Raw genomic sequence first — 17058 nt, 5'->3', positions numbered from 1 at the left:
CACTTCCAGTCACCATGTTTAGCTATCGGTATGAAAAGAGCTTTTGGGACTGGTCAGCAGGTTCTGGGGAAATATAAAAGTAAAATCACTGTGTTTGCAATATGTTTTCTTTGATTTTGGGATGCTTTAAATTGAAACTTTGCCTGAAAATTGGTCCAGAAAAAAGATAGAGTTACTGAGGGCTTTAGTGGTCTGTCAGGGGTTTGGGAACCTTACATGGCTCATAGCCTGCCCCTTTCCCACCTCTACCTGCAACCATCACTGAAATCACAGCTTGGAAAGGTTGCTTCTTTTGGACTACAACTTTTAGTATCCCACTTCCAGAGTGTCCATGATGCCAGAAGCCTGCCATTCCAGAGCATTACAGTACCTTCCATTCCATTGGTCCATTCCAGAGCATTAGAGTACCTTCTAAGCACTATTATGGTCCTAATTATCCTTTTGATCATCTACCTCTCAGCTACCTTACATAGCTGCAAATATATGTTTGTACTTACAAATCCATTGGTTTCTTGTAGGTGAGAAGTAGCGGGGAGGAGGAGGAGAAGGAATATAGAGCAGAAAATGCACCTAAACACCTCTTTTTCCCACTGCTTCCCAGCTCAATAGCGTATGGTCCCAAGAGCAGTTTTTCCTGATCAAATAGGCGGTTAGAATTTGGTTCCTACACATTTATGTACAGTTTACAGTTAAATTCAAAGTAAGGACTGTAATGAATTAGATTTGAAAATATAATCTAATGAAATAAACAGAGCAGATCTCCTTGTTTACTCTAAGGCACAGTACCTGTGTGGATAATTCATACCTTTTTATTAATCTGTATCACTCAGAATGTTTTTGGCATCTTCCTTCATTGCTAAACATTATGTATTGCAGAGTTAATAATAGCTTACTGTATCATAATAGCACTTTATGCATGGAATTAATTCTGCTGAGATTAATTATTGAAATGTTGGCTCAACTTTTTTTTTTCTTTTTAGAAAACTATGGACCTGAACAGACAGGCCAAAATAATGCCCTATGCGGAATGACTGGGTGTTTAGCCTGGAGAAAAGAAGGTTAAGGGGTGATATGATAGCCCTGTTTAAATACTTGAAGGGGTGTCATATTGAGGAGGGAGCAAGCTTGTTTTCTGCTGCTCCAGAGACTAGGACCTAGAGCAATGGATGCAAGCTCCAGGAAAAGAGATTCCACTTCAACATTAGGAGGAACTTCCTGACAGTAAGGGCTGTTTGGCAGTGGAACAAACTCCCTCGGAGTGTAGTGGAGTCTCCCTCCTTGGAGGTCTTCAAACGGAGGCTGGATGGCCATCTGTCGAAGATGCTTTGATTTGGATTTCCTGCATGGCAGGGGGTTGGACTGGATGGCCCTTGTGGTATCTTCCAACTCTATTATTCTATGATTCTATGATTCTAAAGTTGCTTTGGTTCACTTTGGAGGTATGCTGTTTAAATGACACATGCATCTTAAGAGGCTAGAAGCTGCATTCCAGTACTTAGCACTGGAGCATGGCTTTGGTGCCGCTTCTGGTTTCTTAGAATGCATGCATAATTTAAAAAGCATACCTCCAAAGTGACCCGAAGCAGCTTTATTTTGGCCTGTCTGTTCAGGCCTGTAGTTAAGATCTTTCTCTTTCTTGCATGAAGGGCTGCGTGTACCATTCTACTTTTGTGACTGAAGAATTCCTTTACGACAGGCATAGAGAACCACCATGGTGCAATGGTTTGAGTGTAAGACTAGGATTCTGGTAGACCAGTGGACCATTCACATTATAGAATTATAGAACTATTATTCCACTTTAACTATCTTGGTTCTATCCTATGGAATCCTGAGGTTTGTAGAGCACTCCAGCTAAGAACCCTAAATGCCCCGTCCACAGTATTCCATAGGATGAAACCATGGCAGTTAAAGTGGAATAAGAGTGCTATAATTCTGTTGTGTAAATGAGCTCCACGATTTGAGACTCTACTCAGCAGTGGAAACCCATTGGGTGACCTTGGGCAAGTCACAATCTCTTTCTCACTCAGAGGAAGGCAATGGCAAATTTCTTCTCAATACATCTTGCCAAGAAAACCTTATGACACAGTCACCATAAAATGGAATTGATTTGAAGGTGCATAACAACAAGAGGACAAGCAGGGATATCTCTTATCAGCTTTGCTTTTTCCAAAAATCTTTCCCACCATGTTTATGAAGAAATATGTGCATTTTGGAATGAATGAACTATACAAAATTGTCAACCATCTGTGCTGGCTAAATTCAATAGGTACAGCTCTTCCAGCATATGGAAGAATTACTTTTTGGATTACAGTTCCCAGAATTCCATAGCCAGCATGGCCAATGGCCATGCTTTCAGGGTATTCTGAGAGCAGTTGTCAAAAAAGGAATGTTTCCAAGCCTGAAGCTATTCCTAGTACACAGAGGATCATGTTGTGTCTACTTGTGGTGTAGCTAATAAAGACGAGGAACCTTTAGGGTTGGGCAGGCATCCTAATTCACAATCACAAACACAGTTGAATACATAAGGATTCAAATTCAGTTTTTCTGGGCTTGGCAGACCATTGTTTAGTCCCAACTAGAAAAGACTCAATTAATCAAATATTGAGTAATGAATTAACATATAATTTAATGCATTTAATTTCATGAGTTTACACGAGTCAGGATTAACAATAGAATTTAAATCAGCTAGACAGAGGGGAATCAGTCAAATCTATTTTTTCTTCCTTATTCAAATTTTTCCATTAAATGTATGCAGAAACCTATGAATGTTTACAATTTCTTATAACTGCCTCAGCAAACCCAGTGAAGTCTGCACTCATCTCTACTTAATCAGTATCAGTGCGACTGCTCTTGTAATTGTTTATCATAACTGTAAGTTACTTTTGTAGACACTGGAGACACAAATCCGTTCCTTTCTGCAACTAATGCAATGATTCCCCCAACATTGCTCCTCCTACCCCACAACAAGTACTGCATTGCTGGAATTCAAAGATATAGCCATTTTAGTCTGTAGAATCAGTATGTAGAGAGGCCTTTGAGACTAACTAAAGAAAGAAGTTGGCAGCATGAGCTTTTTTTCTTTAGTTAGGGGTTATACAGACCGGCACTTTGTGCTGCCTGTATGTGCAGTAAGGGCTGAGCATCCACATGCTCAGAGCCATTACTGCGCTGCCCGGACACCATGATAACACATACCGGGCACAGTGCCCAAACGGCGCTGCACAGAAGGGGCATCATGATGCCACGCTGCGGTGCTTATGACACCACTTCCAGGATGTAAAAAGAAGCCCCCCTTTGGGGCTTCTTTTTGCTCCTTCCAGAGGCTGTGGCATGTGGTTGCCGCAGCCTCAATCCAGGGCTCAAAGGGGCAGCATTTAGCTGCCCCTCTGTAGAGGCCCTTAGTCTCAAAGGTGCTACAAGATCTTTCTACATACTGCATGGTTTGTTGTTACAGTGTTATTTTGGGGGAGGATTGCTACTTGTCTGAATATAAGGTAGCGAGGTGTGTGTATTCTCTTATATTGAGAAGGACCCTCCTCCTTTTTCACAGAAGTACAGAAACCTATCTCCTGCTGCAGGACTGCATAAAGAGGTTCCTTTACTAGTCCATCTCCTATTGGCATGGGACAAAACAACAACGGGAAGCATCACTGCACAGGAAATGTGGTTGTTAGGGACTTTCTATGTCCTTTGGATGATATACTGAGAAGAAAAGGAATAGGAAAGTGCTGGACAGTCGATGTAGCCTGGAATTTTATTAGTGGCTTACACCTTTCCTAACACCTGTGTAATAGTCATCATACATGGCCCCAAATTGGCTACGTGGGTGGACCCCAGCACTGTCAATCTGCTGTTACACAGTTAGGGAAAAAGTGTTACACAAGGAGGCACTGAATACTTTCTTGCACAATGTTCCCAATACTTTCTTGTGAAATGCCTCCCAGATCCAGGAAAGAGGTCCTTGTGTCTTCATCCTTGGCTGTATAATAGCCATATGACACTGTGGGGCAGTTCTACCCCCTGAACACTAATTGGCCATGGGGGATGCATTTCATTGTGCTCTGGTTGCCACTGCACAGCAGGAAAGAAGAAGAAGCTATGGACCTTGGACTTTTAGCTAAGTGGAGCTTTGTGATCTGTTAGTATTGAGTAGCATCTTGGCTGCTCTTGGCTATTCAATACTAACTGTACAGCTGCAAGTGTTGTGGAATCCCCCCCTTTTTTTGGTTAAAAGATGGAGCAGCCCCCCCCCCCCCCAATAATTATGGTAATGTTATAATCTCTACTCTGTGATCATCCTTCATTTACATAGCATTGAAGCCATGGCTATATGAGGACTTGTGTAAAAAAATGTATGTTCAGGATCAGGACAAACACTTGTGGCCTTTACACATATCCGGGCCTCTAAGAATCAGCTTAAGAAGCAATAGAGCCGATAATGCTAACTGTACATTGTAAAATAAGCTTATTTTGATTGTCATAAGTAGCATTACAATTTGAAGGACTAGTGCTAGCATGCACTGGAAATCCAAAGTGTTTGCATTTACTTCTTTAATACATGATAACCTATCATTTTAAAACTGCAATATGAAGTTTCTGCTTCTAGTATGCTGAAAACAAGTGGTCTGGCCTTCACATTTGAACCGCTGACAAATTTTTAATGAATTTGATCAGCTGCTTACACCTCAGGTAGTTTGCAGTTCAGTGCCAAAAGCAGTTTCCAGATTTCTTGGTATTTGTTCTTTTTCCATTCTTTTGGGAGCAATTTTGCCTGTCTGCTACCATCATAGTAGCGTCATGTTATTATTACATGCCAGAAAACATCCCAGAGAAATGTAATATTGTTTTGAATTCATAAAGAAATGTGCAGTTATGCAAATCCAATAAATAAATGCCTAACTTACCCAACTTAATTTACACACATACACACGCACATGCACACACACACACACACACACACACACACACACACACACACAACTTTATCACAATGGAGGCTTCCCATGAGTAAATCAGCATTAAATTGTTAGAAATCATAAAAGAAGCGTGATCGGAGTTCTACCTGTTATTTTTGCCTTCTACATGGCAAGAAACAAATCTTGTTTCCTATTTCATTTATAATATTTTTCAATTTTTCTCTATCGATCTTATTTATCTTTTGTTGCAATGTGTGTGTGTGTGTGTGTGTGTGTGTTTGACTGTGTGGACTTTATCACACAGAAGGCTTCCTATGAGTAAAACGGCAGAAAATTGTTAGAAATCGTAAAAAAATGTGTGATTGGGGTTCACATCCCTGCATGCTTCTCTCATGAGTAAATCATCATGGAGGCATCGGGGCTTGCTTCTCCCACCAGTAAATCATTATGGAGCTGCCATTTGGCAATAAAAGAAGATCCTGTTATTACCAAATGGCAGCTCCAAGGATGATATAATGATGTTTCCCATCATTATATCATCCTTGGAGCTGCCATTTGGTAATAACAGGATCTTCTTTTATTGCCAAATGGCAGCTCCATAATGATTTACTGGTGGGAGAAGCAAGCCCCGATGCCTCCAAAATGATTTACCCACGAGAGAAGCATGCAGGGGGTGAATCCCAATCGTGCTTCTTTTACGATTTCTAATGATTTTCTGCCAATTTACTCATGGGGAGTCTTCTGTGTGATAAAGTCCACACCGTCAAACACACAAACAAACACATACTGCAACAAAAGACAAATAAGATTAAAAAGGAAGATTGGAAAATATCATAAGGGCATTCTTTTTTTTAGTGCAACTGTCCGAATAATTTTGCTAATGCATTCTGGTTTGGTTGTTCACACTTATATTTTTTATTTGAACTGTTGCCCGCACTTGTCAGCACTCAAATAAAGATAGAGTTAATGATGCGATATATTCGAAGCATGTTCAAGGCATGCAGAGTTTTATCCTGGTTTATCCCAGGTCTATTCATATTGGTTATTCACGCAGCCGACAATGCGAATCTTTTAAGAAAACTCAGAAAAACCCCCAAGATGGATTATCCCAGGTTAAGTGGGGGTTTTTTGGCAGCCCCAAACTTAATTGGATGCTTTCAAAATGTATGTGGACAACAAAGATGCAATCCACATTCTATGGGGATTATTTTCACCATTTGAATAACCCCAAGGACAGGTTTTATGGCTCACAATAAAGGACATTTTGCAATTCCTCCCAGACCCCTGATATAAGGTTGAAATGCAGGACATGTCCAGGAAAAAAGAGGACCTCTAGTCACCCTGGGGAAGATATGTTGTAGTTCTAGTGAGTGGAACTTTATAATATATCTCGCAATATATCTTGGCCACATTTTCATAAGTGCCTTCTATATAGTATATACATTGGGATAAATGAGGTGTACCTATATTTGACTGGCTGCCATAAAATTGGACAACACACATTGATATCAGATATGTATATGGCCAGCTCAGTATGTGTAGCCTGCCCATCAATATCATATATTTCATGTGCATGTGTTTGTTCTTAGAGGCCACACTTTCATAAGCCCCTACTATATAGTATATATGTTGGGATAACTGAGGCAGCCATGAAACTGGGCATCACACATTGATGTCAGATATGCATACTGCCAGGTCACTGTAGCCTTCCCATCAGTTTCATACATTGCCTGAGCTTTATGCAATTATGTGGATGTCCTTGTTCTTAGAGGCATGCATTCCAAAATGTTGAATGGCTTGTTAAGGAATGTGGCTTCTTTCTTTGCCGCTTTCAACATCTTCAAAGCCTGACATTTCATATGCTGCAAACAAGGCATGCCAGCTGATTCCCCCAGTGAAAATATCTCCTGCAGTCTGGGAGAGCCTTAAGTAATTAGCAACTGTGGCAAAAGAACAAGGTCACTGGTTGCCACGTGATCTTTCTGTGCTTAGCTGTTAAGAACAGAAGATGCTGCAGTTCGTGATGTATCAATTTCTTAAGCAGATAAGAGCTAAGATAGGGGGGAAAACTGAGGAGAAAACTGAGGCCTAAAGCTTGCTATGTCTCTTTTAGGTTGATGTATTTCTACATACCTTTTTCTCTATCATTCAATCCTTTTTTTAAAAAACAATGTTTCCAGTGACAGGTAAGTGGGCAGGATGGAAGAAATGTGCATATAAAACAAGAGGAAAAGATATCTCTTAAAACAGTGCTTTATCATGATACAAAATCCTCCTCCTTCTTGCTTGATAGCAGTGTAATTCTAAGACCAATAGTTCTTCCTCTGTTATCTGAGGACTTTTTCAGCAGAGATCTCCATGGAGCCATAGGACAAAGAGTCTTGGGATGCAATCTAATCTTTGCTGAGTCTTTGGATGCGATTTAAGTTGGAGAGATCTTCTCTTCATTCTCTTCATATACAAACCTGTGTAATGAAAGAAGCGTCTTAGGTGCCAGTATGGCGAAGCATGCTGCTGAGTGATAACCCTCATGAATAAGAAGGAAACAGTATGAAGAATTCTCAGTTTAAAGTTAAAGAAATTAAGGTCACAGTCGTATGCAGATGAACTATGAAGTATGTTCCATGTAAACATGCATGTAGTGGCTTAGCGTTTAAGATACCAACTCTGACAACCACAAGGTTGGCAGTTCAGCAGTTCAACACCCAAGCACCACATGATGGAGTGAGCTCCCATCACTAGTCCCAGCTTCTGCTAATCTAGCAGTTCAAAAACATGTAAAAGTGCAAGTAGATAAATAGGTACCACATTGGTAGGAAAGTAACAGCATTCTATACTGTCATGCTGGCTACATGACCACGGAGCCATCTTAGGCAACACTGCTTTCCTTGACCAAGGCGCATTACAGACCGCCGAAAAGCGGCAGCCTGCACCCGCCCCTTTCCCCGCTGGATCGGGGCCTCAGCGGCCAGAGCTGCAGTCGTTGAGGCCCCGATCCTCCGCTTTCCAGGCCGCGTGGAAGCGGCAAAAGGCCCGTTCCCCAAGACCTGGAAAGGGGTGTTGTTGGGGCCAAGCCCCAAGGACACCCTGCAGCGGCGGGGAGGAGGAGAAAGGGGCCACTTGGCCCCTTTCTCCCTTGTGTCGCTGGGTGCAGCCATCTAAAGGCTGCGCCCAGCAATGCAAGACCAGGAAGGAGCTTAATGCGCCCTTTCGTCCACGCAGGCATCATGTCCGTGCCACCTTGTTTGGAGGTGGCGCGTTCGTGACGCCATCATGGCGGCCCCCATATAGATGGGGTGCCGCCATCTTGTACATCCTCAGGACGTATTAGGCTTGGGGGCGTCAAGAAGTGACGCCCCTTTTTAAACCTAGGACGCCCTGAGGACGTCCCTTCTGGCCGTTTGTAATGCGCCCTAGTAATGGAGATGAGCACCATCCCCTACAGTTGGACATGACTAGACAATCACATCAAAAGGGAAACCTTTACCTTTTTAAACATGCACAAGATTACATGCCCTCCATTTGGGCCTGATATTAGAATCATAGAGCTGGAACAAACCACAAGCAACACTGTGATGGTTAAGTACTATAACATCCCAAACCCACAAATAGAGAACACTGAATTGTTCAAAAAGCCTCTAACTTTAGAAAAACCTTTAGATGCTATTTCAGTAAAACATGCCAAGCACAGACCCATTAAAAAGAAAGTTTTACCTTTTTTGGATGTAGAAACCTCAAAGACCTCCATTGGCTCTCTTCTTTAGGATTCCTCTGTTGCAGCTAAAATGTGGTATCTTCAAATTACCCTCTAGCATTTCTGAATGACAACCAAAATTGTGACGATATGTACAATTTGCTTGAAAGCATTTAATTTCATTATGGTGTTTTTGGTACTTTGAAGCCTTTGTTCACAACTTTCCCAATATTTTGCTTATTTACTAAATGAATTTATAATCTGGCCTTTAAAAAAAGTATATGCCACATCTTAGAAAATAGATAAAATGAAATTTAGAGCCAAATCCTACCCAATTAGACAAGGAATTATGTTAATCTACACTTAGTAGTAGTGACAAAAATAAATTTAAAGCTAGTGTTTGTATAAAGAATCCCCACCCCCCACCCCACCACTGCCATATGAATAAGTATGTGGAGATACTGAAAACAGGCATTGCTCTCCCTTTCACTCTGGGGTGAAATCAGATTATGTGCCTGGTCTGTCTTTCAAAGACATGAAAGAAGTCTTTATGTTCTACAATGTTCTTTTCCTTAGCTTTGTATCTTGAAAAGACAGGTGCTTTGTTTTATGATTGCTGCTGGAAGGTAATCATGGGCTGAAATTTGTGAGCCTGATTGCTGAGACATGCAGCTCCAAGGCAAGTCAATTGGCAGAGGGAAAGACATGGAAATAGCAGGGAATATGCATTTCCCTTAACATCGAGTTTGACCCTGAGATGATCAGATACACACCTATTGATGATGTTGCCGCTGCTCTTCTAACTTGAGAAAGCTCTAATGAAGCCCTTTAGGAAAAGATGTGCTTCCTGTTATCTCTTGAAGTGGAGAAAAGGTCAAACGTAGCTCATAATCCCATTCCTCCCATCACCCTGTGGCAAATAACACTGAAACATCCTCTGCTCCTTCTCAAATTTCTATAGAAAATAACACCAGTCCAATAGCTACTTTTATTAGCCAGATCAGTACTAGCTTAATGGTGAGTTCCTCAGCCATTCTGCACACTAACCTCTGTAAGTGAGGGCTGGTAGCAGAGATGTAGTGACAGGGGAATGAAGACTATGGCGGGATACAGACCGCCCCTTTCCCTGACGGATTGGGGCCTCAGCTGCCACAGCGGCAGCCCCAGAGGCCCCGATCTGCCACTTTTCCAGGCCAGGGGGAAGCGGCAAAATGCTGCTTCCCCGTGGCCTGGAAAGGGGTGTCCTTGGGGCTTCATGCCCAAGGACACCCCAACAGCAGCGGGGAAAGGGAGAAAGGGGCCGCTCGGCCCCTTTCTCTTTGTATCGCTGGTGTGGCTGTTTAAAGGCCACACCAGCGATACGCACCGCCAACCTTTCTGGTGCCGCTGAAAGGGTGCCACAAGCACCCTACAGCGGTGCAATGACATAATGGCAGCACCATGCCGTTTGGACGCTATGCGGCCGTTAGCGGCGCTCGTGTGAACAGGGCACCACCATTTTGTACGTACTCTGTACGTACTAGGGTTGTGGGAATCAAAAAGAGACACCCCCAGGCAACCCTAGTACGTAAGGAGTACGTACGAAATGGCCCGTCTGTACAGGGCCTTTGTCACCCCAATAGGAATTCTACCCCCCTTGCAATATTCCTTCAGTTCTCAGGTTTCTAACATTGCAGTTGAGCATTTAGAAATAGAGTTCATTGAAAAGGATAAAGTACATGGCATAGTGGTTTGAGCTACAACTCTGGAGTCTAGGATTCGATTCCCACTCATCTGTGAAACCCACTGGGTGACCTTGGGCAAGTCACATGTTCTCACCCAAAGAGGAGGGTGATGGCAAACCTCCTCTGAACAAATCTTGCCAAGAAAATTCCATGATAGGTTCGCCTTATGGTAGCCATATGTCAGAAATTACTTAAAGGCACACAACACAATACACACACACAGACACACACACACACAGAATCCTTCACAACAAACTTACTAAAATATTGTATATGGACAAGGAAGCTTTTCCACACATGTATGCTTGGCACGCTGCAAGACCCACCTTCAGAGCATCTACAGCTAAGTGTGAAATTTCATTCTCAACTTTGACATATGTGTTGACACCATACGGGCATTCAGTGCTTCATCAGAAAAAGCAAATTTAGTAATCTTGGCTTTTCAAAGTTACATATTGGAATGCATTTTAAGTGAACAGTTTCTCTATGGGTCTGCAGAAAAACCATAGCTCATTAGACCTTATTGACAATTCAGATAATAATAATAGGTGTTGTTCAGTATTCATTTCCTTTTTGTCCCTCATATTTAGCTTACATAACAGTTTTGCATGTGGGAAATACTAGTTTGCTTTTTTGAAAGTACCGCAACATACTTCCTAATTAAAATGCATTAAATGTTGGTTATATTTTTAGCATTACCTATGAACACATTTCCCCACAGAAACATCTTTTATAATGACTAATTCCCAAACCTCCCCCCCCCCAATACTTGTCTGTTTTCTCACCCACACCATGAAAATTGTCTTGCTACACTCCTGATTAATAGTGAGACCCTTCCTGGAATGTGGGCCTTGGTGAGTGCTTACCAATACTCACTGGTCCTGATACAATATCTATGAGGTTTTAGTCCCACTCCCTGTATCTAGACCAGGGGTAGGCAACCTTTTTGAGCCGGGGGCCGGGTTGCTGTCCCTCAGACAACTGGGGGACCGAAGCCGGGGAGGTGGAACTTCCACCCTCCGGGGGCGGGGCCACGTGCCAGCGGTGGAGCTTCCACCCTCTGGAGCAGAGCCGCATGCCAGGTGCGGAGCTTCCACCGAAGCCCCACGGGGAGGAGGAGGCGTGTGCCCGCCCTCTCCTCCTCGGTCCCTTCCCTCGGCTGAATGGGCTCCAAGGGGCCCTTTCGGCTGAAGGGGAGGGAGGCCAAAGGGAAGGGCTTGGGCACCCGTCCCAGGCCTTTCCCTTTGGCCGAAAGGGCTCCAAGGGCCATGGAGGACCCCAGGAGGTGGCAGGGCATTTCCGTGGGCCCCTTTGCGGCCCATGCAGCCCCAGGCCTCCCTCCAGAGAGAGGCCTGGGGCCGTAAGGGCCCTGGCGGGAGCCCACAAAACCAGCAGGCCGCTTCTGCAGGCTCCTTTTCGGCCCTTGTGGCCCCAGGCCTCCCTCCGGAAAAAGAAGAAGAGGAAGAGGGGAAAAAGAGGAGGAAGAGAGGAAGAGGAAAAGAAGGAGGAAAAGAAGAGGAGGAGGAAGAGAAGAAGAAGAGGAGGAAAAAGACAAGAAGGAGAGAGGAAGAGGAGGAGGAAGAGAGGAAGAAGAAGAGGAGGAGGAAGAGAGGAAGAAGAAGAGGAGGAAGAGGGGAAGAAGAAGAGGAGGAAGAGAGGAAGAAGAAGAGGAGGAAGAGGGAAAGGAGGAGGAAGAAGAAGAGGCAGAGGCAGAGAGGAAGGAGGAGGAAGACTAGAGGGGAAGAAGAAAAGAAGAGAGGAAGAGAAAGAAGGGGAAGAGGGAAAGGAGGAGGAAGAAGAAGAAGAAGAAGAGGAGAAAGAAGAGCAGGAAGACAAGAGGGGAAGAAGAGGAGGAAGAGAGGAAGAAGAGGAGGAGGAAAAGGGAAAGGAGGAGCCCTCAGAGCCCGAGAGGGCAGGGAAGCCTCTCCATGGAAAGGCTAACTTGCCCCCCCTGGGCTCCAGCCAGGGGCCCAGGCTGCCCTGGGAGCCTGAGAGGGCAGGGAAGCCTCTCCATGGAAAGGCCTCCTTGCCCTCTTGGTGGTGGAGGCAGGACCAGGCTGGTCCTCCTCCTCTCTGCTGCTCTTAAAGGGCCAAGGGGAGCTTGGAGGCCCAGAGGAGGAGGATGTGGCGGCGGCGGCAGGACCAGGCTGGGGCCGGTCCTGCCACCTCTGCGGGCCACATATGGCCCGCGGGCCGGGGGTTGCCGACGCCTGATCTAGACAAATGTCAGGGGTGGACATCACCAGGCACCATGTGAAGGACACATCTCAGTAATGGGTTAACTGCTAATTCTCAGAGCCATCAGAACCAGTTTTTCTTTGCCTGCCATCCTTGCCTTGCTTTGTCTTCCAAGAAGATAAGGCCTAGAATAAGTAGGTAAATAAATGAACAGCAGTGATAGTGCCTGGAAGGAATTCCATTGAGTTTATATTGCCCAATCTCCCTGCACCTTCCAAATCAAGAGCTAATGTTGTTCTGTATTAGTCACAAGGAATAAAAGTGATGGGAATGCAAGATGTAGTCTGGAGAAAGCCTTAGTTGTGAGAAGTAAAGTGGCGAACACATTTACTATACTTCCACACTGCAAAATTCAACAACACTTCTTAATAACAACATCCCACCTTAATACATTGAATATATAAAACATGCACTTTACAAGTGTGCTGTTTTCTTGAACTTCATCAGAGTGAGCAAGCTTCCTCTAAATGGTGACAGTGATGATGATGAGAACAACACCTACAACAAGAAACAGAGATTCAGCATGTCTGGAAAGGGAAAACAATTGTGGTTCCTGTGATGATAGATGCTCCAAACAAACTGCAGAATGAAATTGCTATACATAAGAGCACAATAGTACAGTTACAAAAAGTGATATTACTTGGAACATGCCACTTTATCTGATAATGCTTCAGTGATTCCGAGACTCTTGGATAGAGTCAAATTTTTTGATAGTCCAAAGCTACAATCAGTAAGAGTAGATTGTGAAACAGCAGCTAAAAGCAACAGCAGCAGCAGCAACCCCTTTTGCTGACAATTCTAAAAGATCAATAAAGAAATTATAAAATTTCCCAAGTCAGGCTGTTCTTTATGTATTATCTAGGATGGGATCTAGGAGCCTTCTTGGAAATGGTCAGCCAAGAGATGAGGAGAATCTTAATTTAACCTCATACCATCCTGAACATAGCTTATTTTGGAGGCTAAAGAGACTCAGGCTAGGTAAGTAATTGAATGAGAGATCACTAGGAAATACCACAGTTTTCCAGGTGAGGGAAGGAAAGAATCTTACCTGAAACCCTGAACAGCAACAGCCATTCAGATGATAGAAAATACTGGGCAACAGAAACCAAAAGCTCCCATGTCAATAGTGCAGTGAATCTGCGCTAGATTTTATTGCAGTTTTTAGAGGAGTTTTGCACATTGCTGAGCCGATAACCTCCAACATTCCATACATGAAAAGCAGGACATATCTTCCCAAGCAATGGCAGAGTGTGGTCAGAGTGACAAAAGTTACTAATGAGGAAGGATACACAATCCAAGAGAGGCTACAGTGGTTTGTTTTTGCCAACATCTACTGGGAAGGGAAATACTCCACCACTTCCAAGCCTCTTCTTTCTGCTAAGCTGAGTGCAAAATACTTTGAACTGAGTTTGTAGCAACTGAAGTACTGTAAGCTGAGGAGAAAAGGGTAACACAGAATGGCCCTTATCACATGGAAGGTTTTGAAGCTCTGATCCGAAGCCATTGTGGGTCCAACCATGCGAATTCACGTTAAAACATGATGTATTATCACACGTGATTGCTTTCTATGGGGGTCATTCCAAGGCAGATCCACAGTCAATCCAAAGTGACTCCTGATTTTTGTGAATTCCGTAACATGCAAATTCACAAAAATTGTTTCCAGGCTCACTTCGATTTCAATCCTTATTGGTCTGGTGTGGAATGCAACTTTGCTTACGTCCTGGCACACACCCCCAAAACTCCAAGGTCCCACATTTCCCATGATGCTGCGCTGTACTTTTGCCCCATTTGCTTCCAGTGCTCCTTCAAGAACGGACGTTTGGATGTAGCTGACAGAGATGAAGGGAATGAAACAGGAGGCTGGGGAGAGAGATGGGAGCAACGGAAGGGGCCATCGGAGGCTTGGGGGGGAGAGCAGCAAACTCCAACTCTCAGAATTCCATAGCCTCAAGCCAAGGATCCCACAACAAACTCAAACTCCAAGAATTCCATAGCACTGAGCCAGGACAGTTAAAGTGGAGTAAAACTGGATTATTTCTCCAGTGCAGATGCAATCTAAGAGAAGGCAACTATTACAAAGGGAAGGAGAGTGGATTGAATTCAGGGAGGTGGTACTTTAGGGAGCATGGAGAATAAGGGAAACTGGATCATTTCTGCACTCCTCCAAAAGGGGTCTCCTTCAGATCCAAAGGATTTACTTCCAAGTAAACCGGCAGCTTCTACACTGATTATTTTGCAATGAAAGAAATTAATTATTATTATTCTTATTAATAATAAAAAAATTCTTTCACTGCAAAATAATAATAATAACAACAATAATAATAATTTTGCCAGTGATACATTTGGATGAAGCAGGGGACAATTAGAGATAGGTGATACATTTGGGTGAAGCAGAGGGCATGTAGGGATAGGTGACATTCCCTATCATTTACGTGAGACTAGCATTCACGTGAAACTGGAACCAGGAAGTGGCCCCCTTCTTCACCCCGGAAGTGCAAAGGTGCACAATGTGTTCAGACTCTCACTGAGCATGCGCAAAGGTCCCAATTCAAATCGTTGAATCCACATGGTATCTACCAGTGTGATAATTTAATGTGCACCCGCTCCGCTTTGACTCAGGAATCACCACAATTTCGTTCTTCACGTGTAATAATTCATCACGTGAATTGCCTTGGATTCAAATTGACTCTGCTTCACCTTCACTACGAATTGGCTCTAGATTGGAGTCAGGGACATAGCCAGGATTTTGGGAAGGGGGGGGGGGTCCAGACTAAGTGCCACCATTATAATGGGGCTTGGGTGCGGGGGCGCAGCAGCACACACTTTATCTAATGGAAGGGGGGAGTCTGGACCCCAAGAACCTCCCCCCCCTTGGCTACATCCCTGTTGGAGTTCCAGACTCATGCCAGTGAGTAGAAACAAATGGGGATTTTGTAGCTCCTGCCCCCAGGCTCCATGAGATTCCATCAGGAAGCAAACACAGCTTCCACCAGAAACTTGAATTTGATGGAGTGTGTTTATTAGTTTCCTGATTAGAAGGGTTTCCCCTTCCCCTTCCCCCAACTGAGAAGAAATTACTCTTAGGTTCCAACTTAAAGAACTGAAGATCCCAGGTATCTGGTTCTAAATCCAAAAGACATCTTATAAAGAACTTCCTCTTGTCCCAAAGGTTTCTCATTCCCCTCAGTGTAGAATGCCTCTCTTTTCACTTAAGTGCTACTACAGGAGTCTTGTGGGTTTGTCCATCTCCTTCCACTCATACTTCTCACCCAACCATCCACCTCTCCCCTGAGCCCGCTGAGAGTTGTTGCCCATACCTCTTCCCAGCATACCCACTCTCCCAAGCTCAGCCCAGCTTCCTCTGACGTCCTCATCTTCCTTGTCCTCTTTACTGATTCTGGCTCCATCACCTCAGCTAGCCACACCGTAGTTGCCTTCAAGTCCAGCCACATGAACTTGGGTCACCACCCCAACCCTTTCCCTCCTACTCCCATCTGTCTGGCCCTGTTGCTTTACTATCTTACCAATCTTCTCTCCTCAGTATTATCCTCTGGCTCTGGTGTCTCTGGAAGTCACTACTTTCTTCCTCTCTCGTGGTCTCTCCTCCCCATATCTTCAGCCTGACTCCTCTTATTGTCCCACTTCGGCTTCTTTCCCTATCCCCTCTTGGGCCCACCCCTTGCTCCCAGAGACCCAGAAGTGTGGCCCCAACACCATTCTTGCTCTGGCCTCCTCTCCATCTTCAGTTGCCAGTGGAGCATGGCGTGGTTGTGGCAAATACTCTCAACCTTTCTTGCTCTGGCAACGACCTCCCCCCGCCATTGCCAGTGGATTGCCAGGAGCTCCTTCCTGGTTTGGTCCGCTGGGCACAGCCTTCACACAGCTGCGCCCAGTGGACCAAAGGAGAAAGGGGCCAAGTGGCCCCTTTCTCCTCCTCCCTGCCGCCGCGGGGTGTCCTTGGGGCTTGAAGCCCCAGGGACACCCCTTTTCAGGCTGCGGGGAAGCGGCGTTTTGCCGCTTCCCCGCAGCCTGAAAAGCGGCGGATCGGGGCCTCAGCGGCTGCCGTTCTGGCTGCTGAGGCCCCGATACACCGGGGGAAGGGGCGGGTACAGCCCGCCCCAAATGGGCGGTCTGTAACCCAGCAAAGTTCATCAATTTGGGTAGCTCCTTTAAAGTGTGGATTAAATCTTAGAATGATTTTTTCTTGTATCCCTGCCATGTAAGCCATCAGCTGCTGGTGAATCTGGGCTAGAACAAAGATCTGATTCAGCAGAAGGCAGCTTCCTATGTTTTTAAGATTCTTCGGATTCTGTTGTATTACTTTACTAATTAAAGGCACACTTCTCAAGAAGGAAGTTAAAGATTTACTTTTCCAAGAATGGCTCAGGTCAATTATATCCAAACCTGATTGTTATTTGAGGGATATATTCTTATCATGCTTTTAGTGTAGTTTTTATTAATTTTGTGTGGAATTTATGTTAATTTC

Source organism: Sceloporus occidentalis, unplaced genomic scaffold (genome assembly GCF_023333645.1).
Source record: "Sceloporus occidentalis isolate IW3139 unplaced genomic scaffold, rSceOcc1.0.p SCAF_3, whole genome shotgun sequence".
Classification (NCBI taxonomy): domain Eukaryota; kingdom Metazoa; phylum Chordata; class Lepidosauria; order Squamata; family Phrynosomatidae; genus Sceloporus; species Sceloporus occidentalis.
The sequence above is the reverse complement of the archived record's forward strand: the minus strand, read 5'-3'. Positions refer to the sequence as shown.